The 17570-nt window shown below is 37.7% G+C and overlaps 1 long non-coding RNA gene across 1 annotated transcript in view; it reads left to right on the forward strand.

Moving 5' to 3' along the window:
- Nucleotides 1–15992, forward strand: part of LOC106147378 — a 29825-nt gene extending 13833 nt beyond the window's left edge. The window contains exons 2-4 of the long non-coding RNA XR_001232251.1: nucleotides 9977–10074; nucleotides 14611–14820; nucleotides 14967–15992. This is a non-coding gene — a long non-coding RNA (uncharacterized LOC106147378). The remainder of the gene's footprint in view (nucleotides 1–9976; nucleotides 10075–14610; nucleotides 14821–14966) is intronic.
- Nucleotides 15993–17570: the final 1578 nt, after the last annotated feature.

The raw sequence follows: 17570 nt of genomic DNA on the forward strand, positions 1-17570 counted from the left end.
GGTCTCAAGTTACATCCATTTACCTATAAAAGCCTTGAGTTTATCTTTCTTTATAGCTGAGTAGTACTGAGTAGTACTTCACTGTATAAAAATACTACATCCTTTTTTATTCATTCCTAGGTTGATGGGCATTTGAGTTGTTTCCAAGATTTAGTTATTATAAATTGTGCTGCTGTAAAGATGGGTGCACATAATATTGCTGTGATATGATGCTTCCCATTCTTCTGTGAAGATACCCAGAAGGGGAATAGCTGGGTCAAATGGCATCTCTAATCCTAATTTTTTGAAGAATCTCCACACTGATTTCCACAGTGGTTGTACCAGTCTAAACTCCCACCAACAGTAGAGGAGGGTTCCTTTCCCCCCACAGCCCCACCAGCATTTGTTATTGGTTGATTTCTTTTTTTTTGTACCAGAAATCGAACTCATGACCTTGCGAATGCCAGGCAGGTGCTGTGCCACTGAGCTATATCTCTGGCCCTGGTTGATTTCTTGATGATAGCCATTCTTTCTGGGGTAAAATAGAATCTCAGTGTTGTTTTAATTTGCATTTCTCAAATGATGAATCTATTTTTTTTCTAATTCCAGTGATCCTTAGCCTGGTCTTCTTAGTGTTATGTAATAGGTGTTTGATGAATTTTTCTTGTCCTCTTACCTTTTTTGAGTCTTCTCCAAGTAATTTGTCATAATTTACCATTTTGTGCTCAACTTTAGAAACTCTGTCTTCACTTGGGTCATTCCTGTGATTTATGAATTTTATACCATTTTCTATATCCAGTACAGTGGTACCTCAGTTCACAGACATATTTTGTTTTGCTATTTTGGAAAAGATGGGCACATTTATGTTTGTGTGGGAAAGATGGCTGAGGTTGAGTTTGTCACCTGATGAAGAGTTTGCAAACAAAAACAAAATTTGGCCAAACACTTGTGTTTGTAAGCCAAATTGCTTACAAAAACAGTGTTCAGGAAGCAACGTACCTGTCTGATACATTTTAATGGATTCTTAGGGAATTTGTTATTTATGTTTTGAACCATTTTGGTCAACTCTTTAAAATTTTTATTTTTTCCCCTTAATCCACATTGGACATTTTGTATGATAATTCCATAAATTTTTGATCATGTTCCCTTTGAACTCACTCAGTTTTTTTAACTGTTCTTTAATCAATTCATAGATTTTTTTTTTCTATGCGGCAATGGCATTTCTTTCCATTGTTGCCTCTTGGATCTGTCTTGGGAAACCTTGCAGGTCTTTTGTTACCTTTGTGTTCCTGTGTCCCTTATGTATGTATATTTGTTTTTTTTTTCTTTTGTTTTGCTTTATTTTCCTTTTTTTATCATTTTTGTCCTGATAGTTGAGGTCAAGTAGGATGAGCAAAGCTTGTAATTGATATGAGGATATTTTATTTAGATATAGCCTTCCAATGATATATTTTTAGCTCAGTGCAAAGATAGTATTTACCCCTTCATCTATTTAATTTAAGTGAATTGGACTCTGTCCTTGTGCTTTGAGGAAAGAATTACTTCTTATAACAGCATCAACAGATAAGATTATACATCACTTATCTGTGACAGACTTTGCATTTACATTTTCATCCTTTATCAATACTCTTTACAGCCAATATTCAATTGTTATTAGCAGTTATTCTTTGATGTGGAGGGAAGAAATTGAGGGATGGGTGAAAGAGGGGTGTAAGTCTGTAAGGACGGAGGTAGATAAGGTAAATTGTAATAGGAGGAAAAATTAGACATGAGGTCTGATTCTGTTCAAAGTCATGAGTTACACTGAAGGACTGTTGTTGAGGCTTTTAAGAAAATATTTGCAGTGGTGAAGCTGAGCTTTAGGAAGGGGGAGATACACTTTAGATTAAGGAAATATTTGAGGTTGTTGGAAACTTTTGATATATTTGTGCACCTGTAAAGTGGAAAAGAGAAGGGAAGATGGGAGTATATAAGATAAGGAAAAAGCAAAAGGAATAGAAAAGAGAGGACAGAAGGTTAATACAAGAGAAGACAGGAGTGAATGAGAGAAAACAGAATAAGGTGAACTAAAACCTTGAGAGGAAGAATTTAAGAAGTGGGAAGGACAAGTGAAAAGTAGCAAAATAGTATTGCTTTAGGGCCTTGAGTTCAAGAAACTAGACAGGGAAATGAGAAGAGGGAGAAAAATAAACATTAACTAAACTGAAGCAAAAAATGCCCACAGAAAAATATCCAGTGGGAACTCAGATCAAGCACTCTAACAAGAGAATGTACATATGATTCACATGTGACTTTTTTTGCCTAAACCTGAGTTTTCACATAGTTTCCTTCTTGCCTTGGTTGTGTTCTGATTGCAGGCAGCCATAGTCAGTTCATTTCTTTCCCTTGCACTCAAAACTGAAACACAGTCTCAGGAATTCTTTCTAGTTGCTTGCAGACAGAATCTGACACTTTTTGAGAAGGGAGGGACCACAGAGTTGGAGGTGTGCTTGCACTGCAGCAGGGATCCTTGGAATGTGTTCATGTGTCTGGGGGTGTCTCCAGGAGACAAGGATGGTTGGCATGGAGCTACGGGAATCACTCAAAGGTGTACATCCACAGAGTCTTCAGGCAGGAGTGTGTACCCTTAGGAATCCACAAGCCCTGTTTGTGTATTTATCCTTTCTCTGCCTAGAGTGTGTCTCTGTGTGTGGTTTCCCTTGCCCTAGATGAGCACTGGTGAGGATGCCACCAGGCTACAGACCTCTCTGGTGCTTGAAGGAGAAGTGATGGGGCAAAGGGGCTGGTATATGCAGAGTCTGACCCAGGATCCTAGCCTCCATATTGCTCATTTTTTCATTCTTCCCTCAGGCTATTTGGAATGCACACATAATGGTTGCTTCTCAGTGGGGCAGGAGCTGGTGCAGACTCGTCATAGTGTCTCTGCTTCCCCTCTCAAATGATCTAGTTAGATTTGACCTACATGTATCGCCATTCCAATTTGTTTTGATGTAGGGCATAAGACTTTCCCCCACTACAGGGTACCTGTGGATTTACTGAATCTTCTCTGAGCACCTCTGATATGATGCCTCTTCTAGTCAGCCATATTCAAAACTAAGATTTCTTAAATGACACTTTTTGTGTTCCTCAATTATTCTGCCACACAATTACAATCTTTAGTTTTCAACCACATATGGCTAACTGCTTGTTGTAATGTATGAGTTTTGTATCACCATTCTCTATGAGTCCTGGAATAGTCTCTATAACTGATAATATGCCCATAAGGTTACTTTTGTAGCAAACAATATACCTGATAAGGACTTTATTTCCTCCATGTTATGAAGCGGAGTTCCAAACATTGCATGGATATTAATTAATATGCTTTTTCAGCTGGTGGCCTGAATATGAAAGGTGTTTTCTCTCAGTGAAAAGCAAAGAGACAGAGAACCAAGCAAAGATATTTCTGGTGTGAAGGAACAGCCTGCTCATTGTGGTTGCCATAGAAATCTGATGTCAGTGTAATGATCTTGGTAAATGTGATGATTTTTAAAATATAGAGCAACCAATGCGGCCTGCTGAGAAGAGCAGAGTTGGGACTTTAGATATTTTGACTTAGCTGAGGGTTGAGTACTCCATGGTTGGGACTGAACCTCCCTGGGATGTGGGAAAATGAAGGGATCCCAGGTCCAATGGGTTTATTTCTGTTATGGGACTTGGTGCCTGGCTGTCTCAGGAGGGATATGTGGGATGTTCTTGGTTTCAGGGAGTGTATTGTCCTGCTCTAGGATGTCCTGGAGCTACTTTCCATGTACAAATGGGGCATGGGAGGACAAGAAAAGGGATGACCCTCTCTGAGATCAGCTTTAACCTTTGTAAAATGAGGGTAATAATGGTCACCTATAGGATGGCAGGAACCTCCTTTTTTAATACCACAGTTCTGATGCTATCGTGGAATAACAAGTGTCTCTATGACTTCAGGCCACTTATTTCTTTTCAGAATTGCTGTTAGGAGATGGATGATGGAGGGAGAAGAAAAAGGCCCTGGTAAGAAGTGCATTTTACTCTGGTTACTACCCAATTTTATAAGTGCTATCGGTTACTGACTAGTGCCTAACATAGTGCCAAGCATTTATTTACTCCATGAAGCATAGTGATTTCTTGGCTTTGTCTCTCCCTGGGGAGGTCTTTATTGGATAACTGAGTTCATATTAGGTGTCTGAAGGCAGTGAATTCTGAGGATCTTGGTCTTGATGGCTGCTGAACTTGTAATCCAGGTCTAAAGAGCAGCAGTGCCCAGGAAACCCCAACACTTTCATCCCTGATGGGATGTAATGGCAGGCTCAAATGAGTTTATAGATCTGAGCAAAAGTATGTTGTAGAATTGTATTATGCAGTTCAAAAAATAGCTGGAAAGTCAAGAAGTTACATTGACTTGATCATTGAAGAAGTGGTGTACTTTATTTCACTAGCAACTGTCTGCTTGATAGTAGCCCTTGTGACTCATGCTAGAGTTGCCTTGTCTGGAGGCAATTAATTTTCCAACCTGAGCAAGGAATTTGATGTTTAACATGCATCGGTAATAAATTTACATATGTACAAATTTATATTTACAGTTTATATTTGCATATGAACAAATAATAATAAGTGAAATACTTCAGTATCATCAGATGCAGTTTGTTTGAAGACCTTCCTAGCAATATGGGCATGTAATATGAATACTCCTATCAATCATCATCATCATCATCTTATCCATTGTATGACAAAATTTATTTGGAAAGTGGAATTTATAAAATATTCACTTGAAATGTCAGGGATATTTAGATATATGTATATATTGTGGAATGGGTATATCAGGCTAAGTAATGTATGCATTACTTTATGTGATTAATTTTTACCATAAGGGAACTTAAAGTCTACTCTCTTAACAATTTTCTAGTATATTATACAGTATTATTAACTGCCGTCAACATTATGTACAATAGGTCACCACAACATATTCCACTTATCTAACTGAACTTTTTATCTCTCAACCAAAATATTTTCAATATCCTTGCCTACCAGCCTCTGATAATGATTCCACTCTGTTTTATGAATGCAACTTATTTAGATTCCATATGAGATCATGTAGTATTTGTCTTTCTGTGCCTCCTTTCTTTTCACATAACATTATTTCCTTAAAGTTCATTCCTTTTGCTATTTTTCAAAGACTATACTTTCCTCTTTTGTAAATGTTGTTTTTGTTTGTTTGCATTTGTTGCAGTGTGGTGCATATAACCCAGGGCCTGATACAAGCTAGGCATGTATTCTACCACTGAGCTACATGCCCATCTCTGGATTTCCTTTCTTTTTCTCGGCTGCATAACATTCCATTGTATATATGCACCACATTTTTCTTTATTTTTAATTTTCATCAGTATGAAATATTTATACTCATAAGTTACAGTATTATAATTTGATATATGTATACTATATATAATAATCACATCAGGATAATTAACATTTTCATCTCCTTTAATATAATTACATTGTGTTAGGAACCTTCAAAATCTTCTCCTCTATTTATTGTAAATGTATAATTAATTGTTGTAGACCATATAGTTACCCTACAATGCTGTAGATCATTAGAACTACCTCCCTCCCTCTATATTTTGCTACTCATTCTATCCTACCTCCCCTGTATACTTTCTGTTCTCCAATGAAATATATTCATTAGAGAGTGAATATATTTTCCTTCCATGTATTCACCTTTTAGCCTCCCAAAATGAGGATATGTGTTATTTGCCTTTTGTGTCTGAATTACTTCACTTAACATAATGTCCTCTATTTCCATCCATGTTGATATATGTATATTCTGAATAATGATGCTGTGAACATGAGACACACTTAACTTGCTGAAATACTGATTTATTTCCTTTGGGTGAATTTCCAGAAGAGGGATTGCTGGGTCATGTGGTGATTTTATTCTTTTTTTTTGAGAAACATCCATTTAATTTTCCATAATGGCTGTCCCAGTTTACATTCCCATCAACAGTGTATAAAGGTTCCCTTTTCTTGACATCCTTACAACACTCATTCTCTTTTATTTTTGTTTTTTTTTTTTTGATAATAGTCCCGTGGACACGTTTGAGGTGATAATTTACAGTGACTCTAATTTCACTTATGATTAATGATTTTCAGTATTTCCTCCTATACTTCTTGGCTATTTGCCTCTCTTTTAAAAAGTGTTATGCAAGTTCTTTGACCATTTTCTTTTTGTCTTTTTGAGACAGAGTCTCGCTATGCAGTGATTGAGGCTAACCTTGAGCTCACTTTGTAGCCAAGGCTGATCTCAAATTTGTAATGATCTACCTGCCTCCCCCTCCCAAGTACTGGGATTACAGGCATGCACCACCACACCCCACTCTTTGCCCATTTTTAAATATGCTAGGTGACCTTTAATTGTGATATGTCAATCTCGCTGTACTAGTAAAACAGTTCTGAGTGTGTCTATTCTAAGTGTGTAGGCCAACAAACTGAGTAGATGTGGTTGGCAACAGCAAATAGCCTGGATGGAGAAAAAGAAGGGAAAGAAGAAGTCTCCTCGTTTTCAAGAGTTCCAGTCTTGAGTGGGTTTATCCTTTGCTGCTATCAAATTTGGGCAGTCATTGCTTTCTTGGTTTCCAGTTTATTCTGCCTTCCAGCACAGATTTGCACGAATGACTCTTCAAAGGGCTTCCAGCCCTTCAATCTAGGACTAGTATTGCACTTCTGGTCCCATTATTCTGTGGCTTCCATCTTGGGCTGAGAAGCTAATAAGTCCTCCACCTCTCCAGTGTGCAGATGGTCATTGTGGAATCTCCCTATTTTAACCCCACCCAATAAATCTCATTGCATAATATAGATAGATAGATGATAGGTGGATAGACAGACAGACAGACAGACAGACACAGATAGAGACCCTTCCCATTCCTCATGCATGGCCCAGGAAGTTTATATTTGTAATCCCATGGAAAAGTTATTGAAATTCTCGTGAGTTACTTTCAGTCTACCATTCCCAGGGAAATCCATGGCATAAATAAAAACACAATAATATATCCAAAGTGGTGAGGAGTCAAGGGGATCCTGAGTCTGGTTACAGTGGTGGCTAACCAGAACAAATGCCTTGACTCAAGACTGAGCCAGATTTTATTTATTCATGAAGAAGGAAGTAGATTGAGGATGAATGACTGTGAGAATGATGGAAAGTACATGAGTGTCATAAGCTGGGCTAGGCAGGAAGCCTGAAATCACCTCTGCAATATGCAAAGAGAAGGCTATTCAGAAAGAGTAATCTGCATAACACAACTAAGACAGTAATGTTTTGGGGTTAGTGCTTCAACTTTAATGTGTAATCTTTTATGCCCTGGAAAGTCATAGCCTCTTATCTCAAGGCTCAATCCAAGCCAACAGTATGGAGCATGGCACTCCATCCCACCTTGGCTCACACATGTTTTATTTGGGAGCTATGGTGGGGAGGGAAACACTGTCCTGTCATCTTTGCTTGAAAGACTACACATCAACACCTCCACTAGACTGATTTGCATTGCTTAAAGCCAATTAAAGGGATAAGGAAATTTTTTCCCAGTGTGTGGGTTTTCCTTTTACTCTGCTGGTGATTTCCTTGGATGTGCAAAAACTTTTCAGTAACATGAGATCCCAGTTGTTGATTCTTTGAAGTATTTCCCATGCAGTTTGATTTTTGTTCATGAACTCTCTGCCTACCCCTATAACTTCAAGATTTTTACCTACTTTCTCTTCCAGTAGACTTTGTGTTTCTGTTTTAATATTGAGATCTGTGATCCATTTTGACTTGAGTTTGGAGCATGGTGATAGACATGGATTTATTTTCAGTCTTTGGCTTGTGGAAAGCCAGTTTTTCCAGCACCATTTATTAAAGAGGCTATTGTTTTTCCAGTGAACTTGTTTGGCCCCTTTGTCAAAGATCAGGTGGCTGAGTGTGTTTGTGGTTGTGGCTGTTTCTTCCAGTCTGTTCCCTTGATCCTCAAGTCTGTTTTTTAGCCAGTACCATGTTGATTTTATGACAGTAGCTTTGTAGTATAATTTCAGGTGAGGGATTGTGATTCCACCTGACTTGTCCTTGTTTCCCAGGATTGCTTTTGCTATTCTGGGTCTCTTCTGGTTCCAGATGAATTTAAGGCATGTTTTCTCTAGATCTGTAAGGTATGCTAATGGTATTTTAATGGGAATTGCATTGAATCTGTGCAACAATTTTGGTAGTATGGCCATTTTCACAATGTTGATTCTTCCTATCCATGAGTGAGGAATATTTTTGCATTTACTGAAATCCTCTTTGATCTCTTTTTTCAGAGTACTGTAGTTTTCACTGAATAGATCTTTTACTTCTTTGGTTAGATTGATTCCTAACTATTTCAGCTGACTGTGCCTCACAGAAAAAGGACTTCTCTCTAGAATATATATAGAATTAAAAAACATCATCCCCCCACAAATTCAAAGACCCAATCCAAAAATGGGCATCTGAGATGAATACACACTTCACAGATAAAGAAATACAATTGGCAAGTAAATACATGAGATAATGTTCGACATCATTAGTCATTCAAGAAATGCAAATTAAAACAGCACAGATTCCATCTCACCTCAGTAAGAATGGCTATCATTAAGAAGTCAACCAATAACAAACGCTAGAGGGGCTGGGGAATTAGCTCAGTGGCACAGTGCCTGCCTGGCAAGTGCAAGGTTGTGAGTTCGATTCCTGGTACTGGAAGAAAAAAAAAAAAAAAACAAATGCTGGAGAGGCTGTGGAGGAAAAAGAACTCTTCTCCACTCCTGGTGGGAGTGTAGACTGGTACAAACACTGTGGAAATCACTTTGGAGATTTCTCAGTAAACTAGGACTAGAGGGCCCATTCAACTCAGCTAGTCCCCTTCTGGGTATTTTCCCAGAAGAATTGAAAACATCATATCACAGTGATATATGTACACCCATGTTTATAGCAGTGCAATTTGTAATAGCTAAATCATGGAAGCAACCCAGATGCCCATCCACTGAGGAAAGGATAAAAAGGTTGTGGTATTTTTATATAATGGAATATTACTCAGCTATAAAGAAAGATAAACTTGAGGCTTTTATAGGTAATGGACACAACTAGAGACCATACTCATAAGTGAAATAAATCAGACCTGCATGTGTAAACACTATTGTCTCACTAGTGTAAGAACCTGAATGTGAATAAAAATTAGGAGATATGATAGATAATGGGAAATGAAAGGAAACTGCTCAAAAGTAAAGAGCAACTGGGATGAGGGAAAAGAGAAAAGAAAGAAGGGGAAAATTATGTATATATGTATACACGGAATAGCTACATAGTTGTTCTGCTCATTTCTATTGCTTTATTGAAAGGAACAGTTAATATTTAATTGTTTGATCAATCTAATATGTCTGTATTTGTTTACCTGAGTAACCAGTTTGAAAATATCAATATGTAATACAACAACCATTGTTAATTTCCTATCACCTTATCTGAAATTCAGTATTGCTTGTATTGTGTTTGTGTTATGTTGTAAATGTATATGTGTTTCTTATTATGTTTTTGTTCTTTTATCTTTAAAAGAAAAAATGAAGGGATAAGGGAAAGTTTTAGCCAGCTCTGTACATGTCAATACATGGGAAATAGGGCCACATTTAGCTAAAATGAAAGTAATTGCTCTTTTTTCAAGGAGAGTCATCCAGGTGGCCCTCCACATGTACATATATTCAATTTTGTTCCTCTAGAGAATGGTAATTTATGTTATTTTCTTACTATTAAATTTTGCAAGTTCATTGCATATTTTGAATATTAAGTCTTTTTCAATTGTATAGTTTCCAAATAACTTCTTTCATTTTGTAGAATATATCTTCACTCTATTAAAATTGTGTCCCTTGCTGTGCAGAAGCTTTTTGGTTTAATGTAACTCCATTTGTCTGTGTTTGTTTCTGTTGCATGTGCTTTTGAGAACATATACAAATCTCTGCTTCCTAGACACCATGATTTGAGCAACTTACTTCCACTAAGACCTTCCACTATGCTCCCATTTCTGCCTTGGAGACAGATGACCATGGATGGAATCCACTGAAACTGTAAGCCAAAACAAACTTCTTTAAATTGCAGGTGCTGGATATTTTGTCTGAGTGATGGAAAAATGAATAATATAGAAAATTGATGTAAGGACTGAGGTCATTTTGATGACTGTATCTGATTTTGTGGTTTAGGAATCTCTGGACGTGGTTTTCGGGAGGAGTTTGGAAAGATTTGGAGATACCTGACAGAGAAGCTTTGAAATAGTATAAGCAGAGATTTTTGAGAGATGCTGGTTGAAGTTTAGAAGATCAGAATTCTAATAGGGATGAGGACAGTAAAAACCAGGCTTATGAGATTTCAAATGGGAAACAGGACTCTATTAGAAATTAGACTAGAGGAGATATGTATTTCATTCTAGCAAGTAATTTGCCTACATTTTGTCCATGACCCAAGACTTTATGTGGGGCTGCGTTTAAAGGTGGTAGATTAATATCCAGTGAAGGAAGATTCAATACAACCCAAAGTTCAAGCTTTGACATGGACACTGTGGACTGATTTTTAGCCATATTTTAAGAGAAAATCGGGAGCAAAGGGCACAGCAAAAGTAACTGAAAAATTTACAACTTGGCCAGAAAGAAAGCACATCAAAAATTGGAGTCAAGAGTGCATGATAACAGAAAATGATTGGCATTCAAAAAAATTAATGTAGTTTAGCATAAGACAAGAGGAAAAATGGCTTGAAGGTATCTAAGGAATTCATAAAACTCCACAAATCACAATTCAAAGGTAGCAGAAGTGGATACCATTCACTTAAGGAGAGACTTTCTGTGTCCCTTGCTGGAAAAGGGTGTCTTAGGGAATTGGTTCCCTGGGATCCATTAAAACATGATCAGCATACAGGCACTCAGAAATCACTGTGAGCATGGCCCAAGGATGCCCAGCTACTGCAAAAGGTGTTGACAAATATTGGCATCATCCGTGTGGCGCTGCTTTTACATGCATGCAGCATGTAAGAGTTATGGGGTCATGGAGACTTCCTTTCAGATTTCAAAAGACCTGTGAAACCAGTCAAGGACAGTACATAAAGCTGATAGAGTGAAGCTGAAGGTGCGCTGGAGATCCAGAAAATTGGAGAAGCCAGGAATGTGGAATATGTGCTGAAGAAAGCTGCAGGCAGTGAGCAGAACCAGCCCAAGAGAGAAGGCATGTGTACCACAACTGGCAAGGCCATGGAGGCAAGTCTGCTCTATAGAGCTAATATCTCACACAGCTTACTCAGGTACTCACCATGGAGCTAAAATATTTAATGTTTGCCCTGTGTAGTTTTATTCTTGCTTTGGTCCAATTTCTATCCCCCTATACTTTTTTTGTAATGAGAATGTTTACATTGTGATACTGTATTTTGGAAGTATTTACCTTTCTTTTTGATTTTTATAGAACCTCACAGCTAGTAATTCACTTTGAGTCTCATAAGAGGCTTTGGATTTACCTTTTCAGCAATGTTGGAAGTATTAAGACTTGGACAATTCTTAGACGTGGACTAAATGTATTTTACATAATAAGACTGTCACAAGTATTTTTGGGAGCCAGAGGAAGAATGTTATGGTTTGGCTCTACAATGTCCCCAAATTTCTCAAATGTTCAGAGGAGGGACCTGGTCAGAATTGGCAGGTCAATAGGGGATATGGGTTGAGCATCCTCCCTCTACCGGGCTCTTCTACCCTGCTGTTTCTGCCTCAGAGTCAGCCACTCATAGACAGAACCCCTAGAACTGTGAGCCAAAATAAGCCTCTCCTCCATTAAGTTCCAGCTGTCGGGTATTTTGTCCCAGTGATGGGACTATATAGATATAATTTTACTTTTTTCTTCTTTGTTTAGATGCCTTTTCCTTTCTTCTCCCTAATTGCTCTTGCTAGAATTTCCAATAAGATCTTAAAGTGTTGAAAGTAAGCATTTTTGTCTCATTGTTGATCTTAGGAGAAAAGCTTTCAACTTTACATTGCTGAGTATGTTGTTAGCTATGAAACTGTTGTGTATGGCCTCTAATATTTATAGAGAGTTTCTACTTATAAATTAGATGTTGAAACTTTTAACCACAAAAGAATATTAAAACTTGTCAAATAGTTTTTCAGCATATTCTGAGATGAATATAAATTTTTGTCCTTCATACTGTTAATGTGGTGTATATAGTTTATTGCTTTGCAAGTGCTGTACTATCCTTGCAACCGAGGATTAAAGCCACTCAGTCATGGTGAAATGATACTTTTAAAGTGCTTTTAGCTATATTAGTCACTTTCGTGTTGCTAAGACAAAAATACCTATCACTTGCACCTTAAATTAGGAGAGTTTATTTTGTCTCACTATTTCAGTAGATTTGGTCCGTGATTGACTGGCTCCAAGGCAGAACTATCAGAGACCAGCAGCAAGATGAAGAAAAGTTCTTCATCTCAAGGTGAACAGGACACAGAGAGAGGAGAGGAGAGCCAGGGAAGAGAATACACCTTTCAAAATCTAAACCCCATCAACTCATCCTTTCTTGACGAGGCCTCACCTTTGAATGTGAGACTTTTGAGAGACATTTTATATCTAAAATACAACATTTCACCCCTGGCCCCAAAAGACTCACACTAATCTCATTATGAGAAAAGCATTTAGTTGATCTCTTAAGAGTTGCCAAAGTCTGAACAGTTCCTGTACTGCTGGAAAGTCCATGTCCAAAATTTCCTCTGAGGTTCAAGGAAACCTCTTTGGTATAAGACTCTGAAAATGAAAATAAAGTTAAGTACTTTTAACATACAGTTACACAGGATAAACATTTCCATTCCTAAAGGGAAGAATAAGGCATACACAAAAATCATGCCAAAGCAAGACCAAAACTCAACATAGTAAACATATTCTCCAGGAAATATTGTGGAGAGGTTTGATCTTCAAAGGGCTTAGCATGCCCTATACTATGGCCTCACTAGTTGAAACACATGATCTGTCTCTTGGTCTGGCTCTGTTTACTGCTCGCAGCTTTCCTCAACATTCTTTCCATATGCCTGCCTCCTCCAGCTTCCTGGATCTCTATAGCACTCTCAGGTTCACTCTCACAGCTTCATGGACTAAATTCTCATAGCCTCTTGGTAGTAACTGTGATCTTGTTGCACAGTATTTTTGCATGGCCTTTCAAGCCTTCTTCCGAAATTTGGATGGCAGATTCAATGAACCATTAACTCTGACATTATTTGTGCCTGAAAAACCCACACCCCATGGATGACACCAGGGACAGCTTCCAGAACCCTATGGGCCATGGCTATAGCAACCTTTCAGTGCTTGGGTAGCACTTCTCTAGGTGGGATTTTTCCAGCAGAGGCCCTAAGGTCTCTCTTCTCAAATAAAAGATTTAGACTTTTGGACCCTTGAATTTGTGATGTTCAGGGTATTGGTGAATTCTGAAATTGCCTCAAGCCATTTTTATTTTTGTCCCTGCACAAAGTACTTGGCTTTTTTTAGTGCTAATCTTTTCAGCAATCATGCACTCCTTTGCCCCAAATTTGCAGATACTTTCTTTCTAGTAAAACTGCAAACTTTTCAAATCATTCAGTTCTATTTTTTGCTCATCCTTCTCCTGTAGATATGGTGAAAAGCAGGCAGCAATATCCATTCTACAATTTCTTATGTTGCCTTGACATTTATTCTAACATATTAAATGTTCTTCCACCTTTAAGTGAATGAAGTCTTTAGGACATCAGCAAAATGTGGACAAATCTTTTGCCAAAATCAAACTTACATGGTCTCTAATTCAATTTCCAATAGAATCTTCATTTCCTCCTGAAGCCTTAGGAGCCTTTCCTTTACATCCTTATTCCTTTCAACATTGTGACATTCTGAGCTCCAACCAGTGTCTCCTATTAAGCTCAGCTTACAGCATTCAAAATAAGGCTTCTCTACCTGACATCTCTAAACCTTTCAAACTCGTCCCACAAACCACTTCCAAAAGCTTCTGAAACATACAGTTAGGTACAATTACAGCAGCAACTTAACTCCTGGTAACAGTTTTCTATATTAATCAATTTTCCATTGGTGGGGCTAGAAACCTGACACCTACAACATAAAAGAGAGGTTTATTTTGGTACATAGTTTCTGTAGATTCAGTCCATGGTCATATGGCTCCAAGGCCAAAAGGGCCTGAAACATGTCATAGCAGAAGAAAGCTGATCACCACATGGTGTTCAGGACGTGGAGAGAAAAAGGAGGAACTGGGGATAAAAATATAACTTCCCAGTCACTCCTGAGTGATCTACTCCTTCCAACAAGACCCTACCTCTGAACATGAGAATTTCAGGCAACACAGTATCTTAGATCTAAAACACCACACAGTTTATCATGGTACAGTGTCCTTTTAACATGCTCTTGAATTCAATTTTCTAGTATATTATTGAAAGTTTTCTCATTTATGACCAGGATGTTGTCCTATAATTTTCTTATAGTGTTCTTTTCTGTTTTTTTGTATCATCATGTTGTAAAATGAATTTGAAACTGTTCTGTCCTGTTCAATTGTCTGGAAGATTTTGTGAAAGATAAATATTAATCCTTCTTTAAACGTTTTATAGATATCAAATGTGAAGCTATTAGATTCTGGTGCCATGTCAAGCACAGCTCTTGAGACTGCAGGAGGAGGTTGGTGGAGGATAAAGAAATGAAGACAAGAGTCAGAATGCAGAAGGCTGGTGTCAGGTGAAGCCCACTCTCCTATGGGAAAAAGGAACTGCCCAACAACTGCAGTGCATTTATTTATACAATCAGCAGAAGGTAGATGTCAGGTAAAACCCCTCTCCTGATAGGAGAAAGGACTGCCCAACAACTTCAATGAATTTACTTATACAATCAGCATAATAGTCTGTTTACAGAGAATTTAAGGAGAGCACAAGATCCAGTTCCCAATGTCTCCCCATTTTCTGTTTTGTAGTTGGAAGTGATGGGTGGTCAGTTGGAGTTGGAAGAGCTGTGTTTGGAGGACTCTGCAGAAGACCTTTCTTTTGGAAGGCTTTTCTTTTCTTCTCTTCCCCAAGAGTCCCCTGTGCAGTTTCTTCCAGTGAAGGCCTTCTTCATCTCAAACCCATTCCACTCTGAATGGACTTACTCATTTAGGCTAAAAATTCCCAGTCCAAGGATCTCAGGTTCCTGCATTCATCAGTTTAACCCTATACAGCCTATTAAACCATAACAGTAGTCAGTTATCAGTGTAGCTGGAAATTGATAGAAGGTTTCAATGAGTTACTTTTTATAGGTAGCATATTACTGCGGCATTGTTTTATACATCTTGTGGTTATATTTTTTTGCTGGATGTTCAAGACCAAGTTAAAGTGAGATGTGTATTAATTAAAATTAATCTGTTGCTGTCTATCAGTGTCAATTAAGTCTCGTCAGGATTTGCCTTGGAACCATGTACAGTACCTCTCAGTTCTTCTGTCAGTGTCAGCCATCTGGATGAGTCATGACCATTGCTTAACCAAGTTGCTTTCTGTGAAAGCTGGAGAGACTTTTCTCTTCTGGTGACTTTTCTTAAACACATTATACCACTGATCTCCTTTCTCTGTGGTCCAGCAGTCTCTTTGGTCAGGAGGTTGAGGACTCACTGAGTTAGAGGATATCACAGCAGAGGTTCTCTTATGTCCTGGGTCTTCACTGACCCCAGAGGGACAGGGCCAAAACATTGGCTTTCCTCCTAGCTCATCTGTCTTTCCAGTTTTTGGTCTCCAAACCTCAGTTTTTGAACATCTAGAAGAGAAGGTTAATGGCCTTACAATTTTTACCTGAACATCAAATACCTTGAAATACAAAGCATAGCCAGAGCACCATTATTTGCTACCAACCATGGATGTTCCAAAAGTTGAATCCCTGCAGAATGTTAGCAGACAACAGTTGTATAGTTTTACCCAAAAAATTGAGATCAAAAGCCATACAAAATATTTAGCATGGCAGTCATGGTGACATGTTTGTACACACTTAAATTTCCATTTTGACATAGAATAGCCTTTTTAGTCAGTTGTCTCTATATAGTACATAAGAAGCTCTCACTTAATTTGTTGTCCTTTAATGGGATGTCATTGAAGAGTATGACATTATCTGGACTGCTTAGTGTCTAGACATTTCTAAGTGTAGTGGCACATAAATAGCATACATATCACAAAAGTTTTTATTAAAAATATTATTATTGACTGGTGACCTCATATTGTCTTGATATGAACCTCCTATCACAAATACCTGGAGTACAAGAGAAAAGCAGATGTCTGAATCTGAAAGAAAATGTCTTTTACCATAAACAAACACAGTTTTACATTTTGGAAGACCTGTGGTTTCCAGAAGGTGTGAATATATTTAATACACCACGAGGTTAATAATAATCAATTGTTATAGCCACATAAAAACTTTTGTTTCTTAATTCAGTTTTGTACCAGAGCATCTTTAAATCAGGAAACCTTATTGTCTTATTTTGCAAAAAGTTAACCTTTTTATGATGACAAATGTAAACATATCACAGTAATTTTTTTTTTTTTTTTTTTTTTTTGGTTTTTCTCCGGTACCAGGAACCGAACTCACGACCTTGCGCTTGCCAGGCAGGCGCTTTTGCCGCTGAGCTAAATCCCCAGCCCCCACAGTAATATATTTTGAGCAATATTTTGGGGTGTCTCCCATAAGGCTGTGGAGATCATTGGGGCTTGCCATCAGTGAATAAGGACTGGATAATTATCTCCAGTCAGCTGCTTCCTTATTCATCAGTTAGAGTCCTATCCAACAGTTTCTCCTCACCCTGAGGGATTTTTGTTTACTTAACAAATATTTGATGCCTTATGAAAACCAGATCATAACACTTAGCACATTACTTTGGAACGATGAAAGCCTCTCAAATCATAATACATAAACAGTAACACACATGACATTTATACAACCAATTTTAACATAATTTTGACCAGCTGGCAACCTGGGTGGAAGTACGTTTAATTTTGATGGTATTTGTCTATATGCCAAATTAAATTACACACAAATGCTTCAAAAATCCAAGAATGCAAAAAGAAAGAAAACTTGTTGAGCTCAAATAAAACAGCTGTTTACAGACTAGACAGACAGACAAATACAGACAATCTTACACAATTAGAGGACACTCAAATATATTTTTGGTCAAATTGAATTATAATAACTCTTACAATTTTAGAAGTTTGTAATTATAGGCAGACTACTCCGAATTTTTTGTAGGTCAGTTAGCAAACATCTCTTACAAGAAGAATTTGGAAGGAACAAAAACCTTTTATCTCTAATTAATATTTTTTGTATTTTATTTTTTCTTAAGAATACTGGCAGCTTTTGTGTCCCTTTCCTTTATGTAGCTTCCAGCTCAGTTATCTCCATACACTCTGTTACATACTCAGACCTTCTTTTCTGCTGTGTTCTTTCTGTAAGACTTAATATAATTTGGATTAATATTATCACTTATGTAGATTCCCTTTGTTGTTGCCTTTGGTTTGTCATTTGCTGAGTCTGTGCCCTAACCACTTGCTCATGGGTTGTTATG

The sequence above is a fragment of the Chinchilla lanigera genome, unplaced genomic scaffold (genome assembly GCF_000276665.1).
Source record: "Chinchilla lanigera isolate Chin_1 unplaced genomic scaffold, ChiLan1.0 scaffold00147, whole genome shotgun sequence".
Taxonomy (NCBI): domain Eukaryota; kingdom Metazoa; phylum Chordata; class Mammalia; order Rodentia; family Chinchillidae; genus Chinchilla; species Chinchilla lanigera.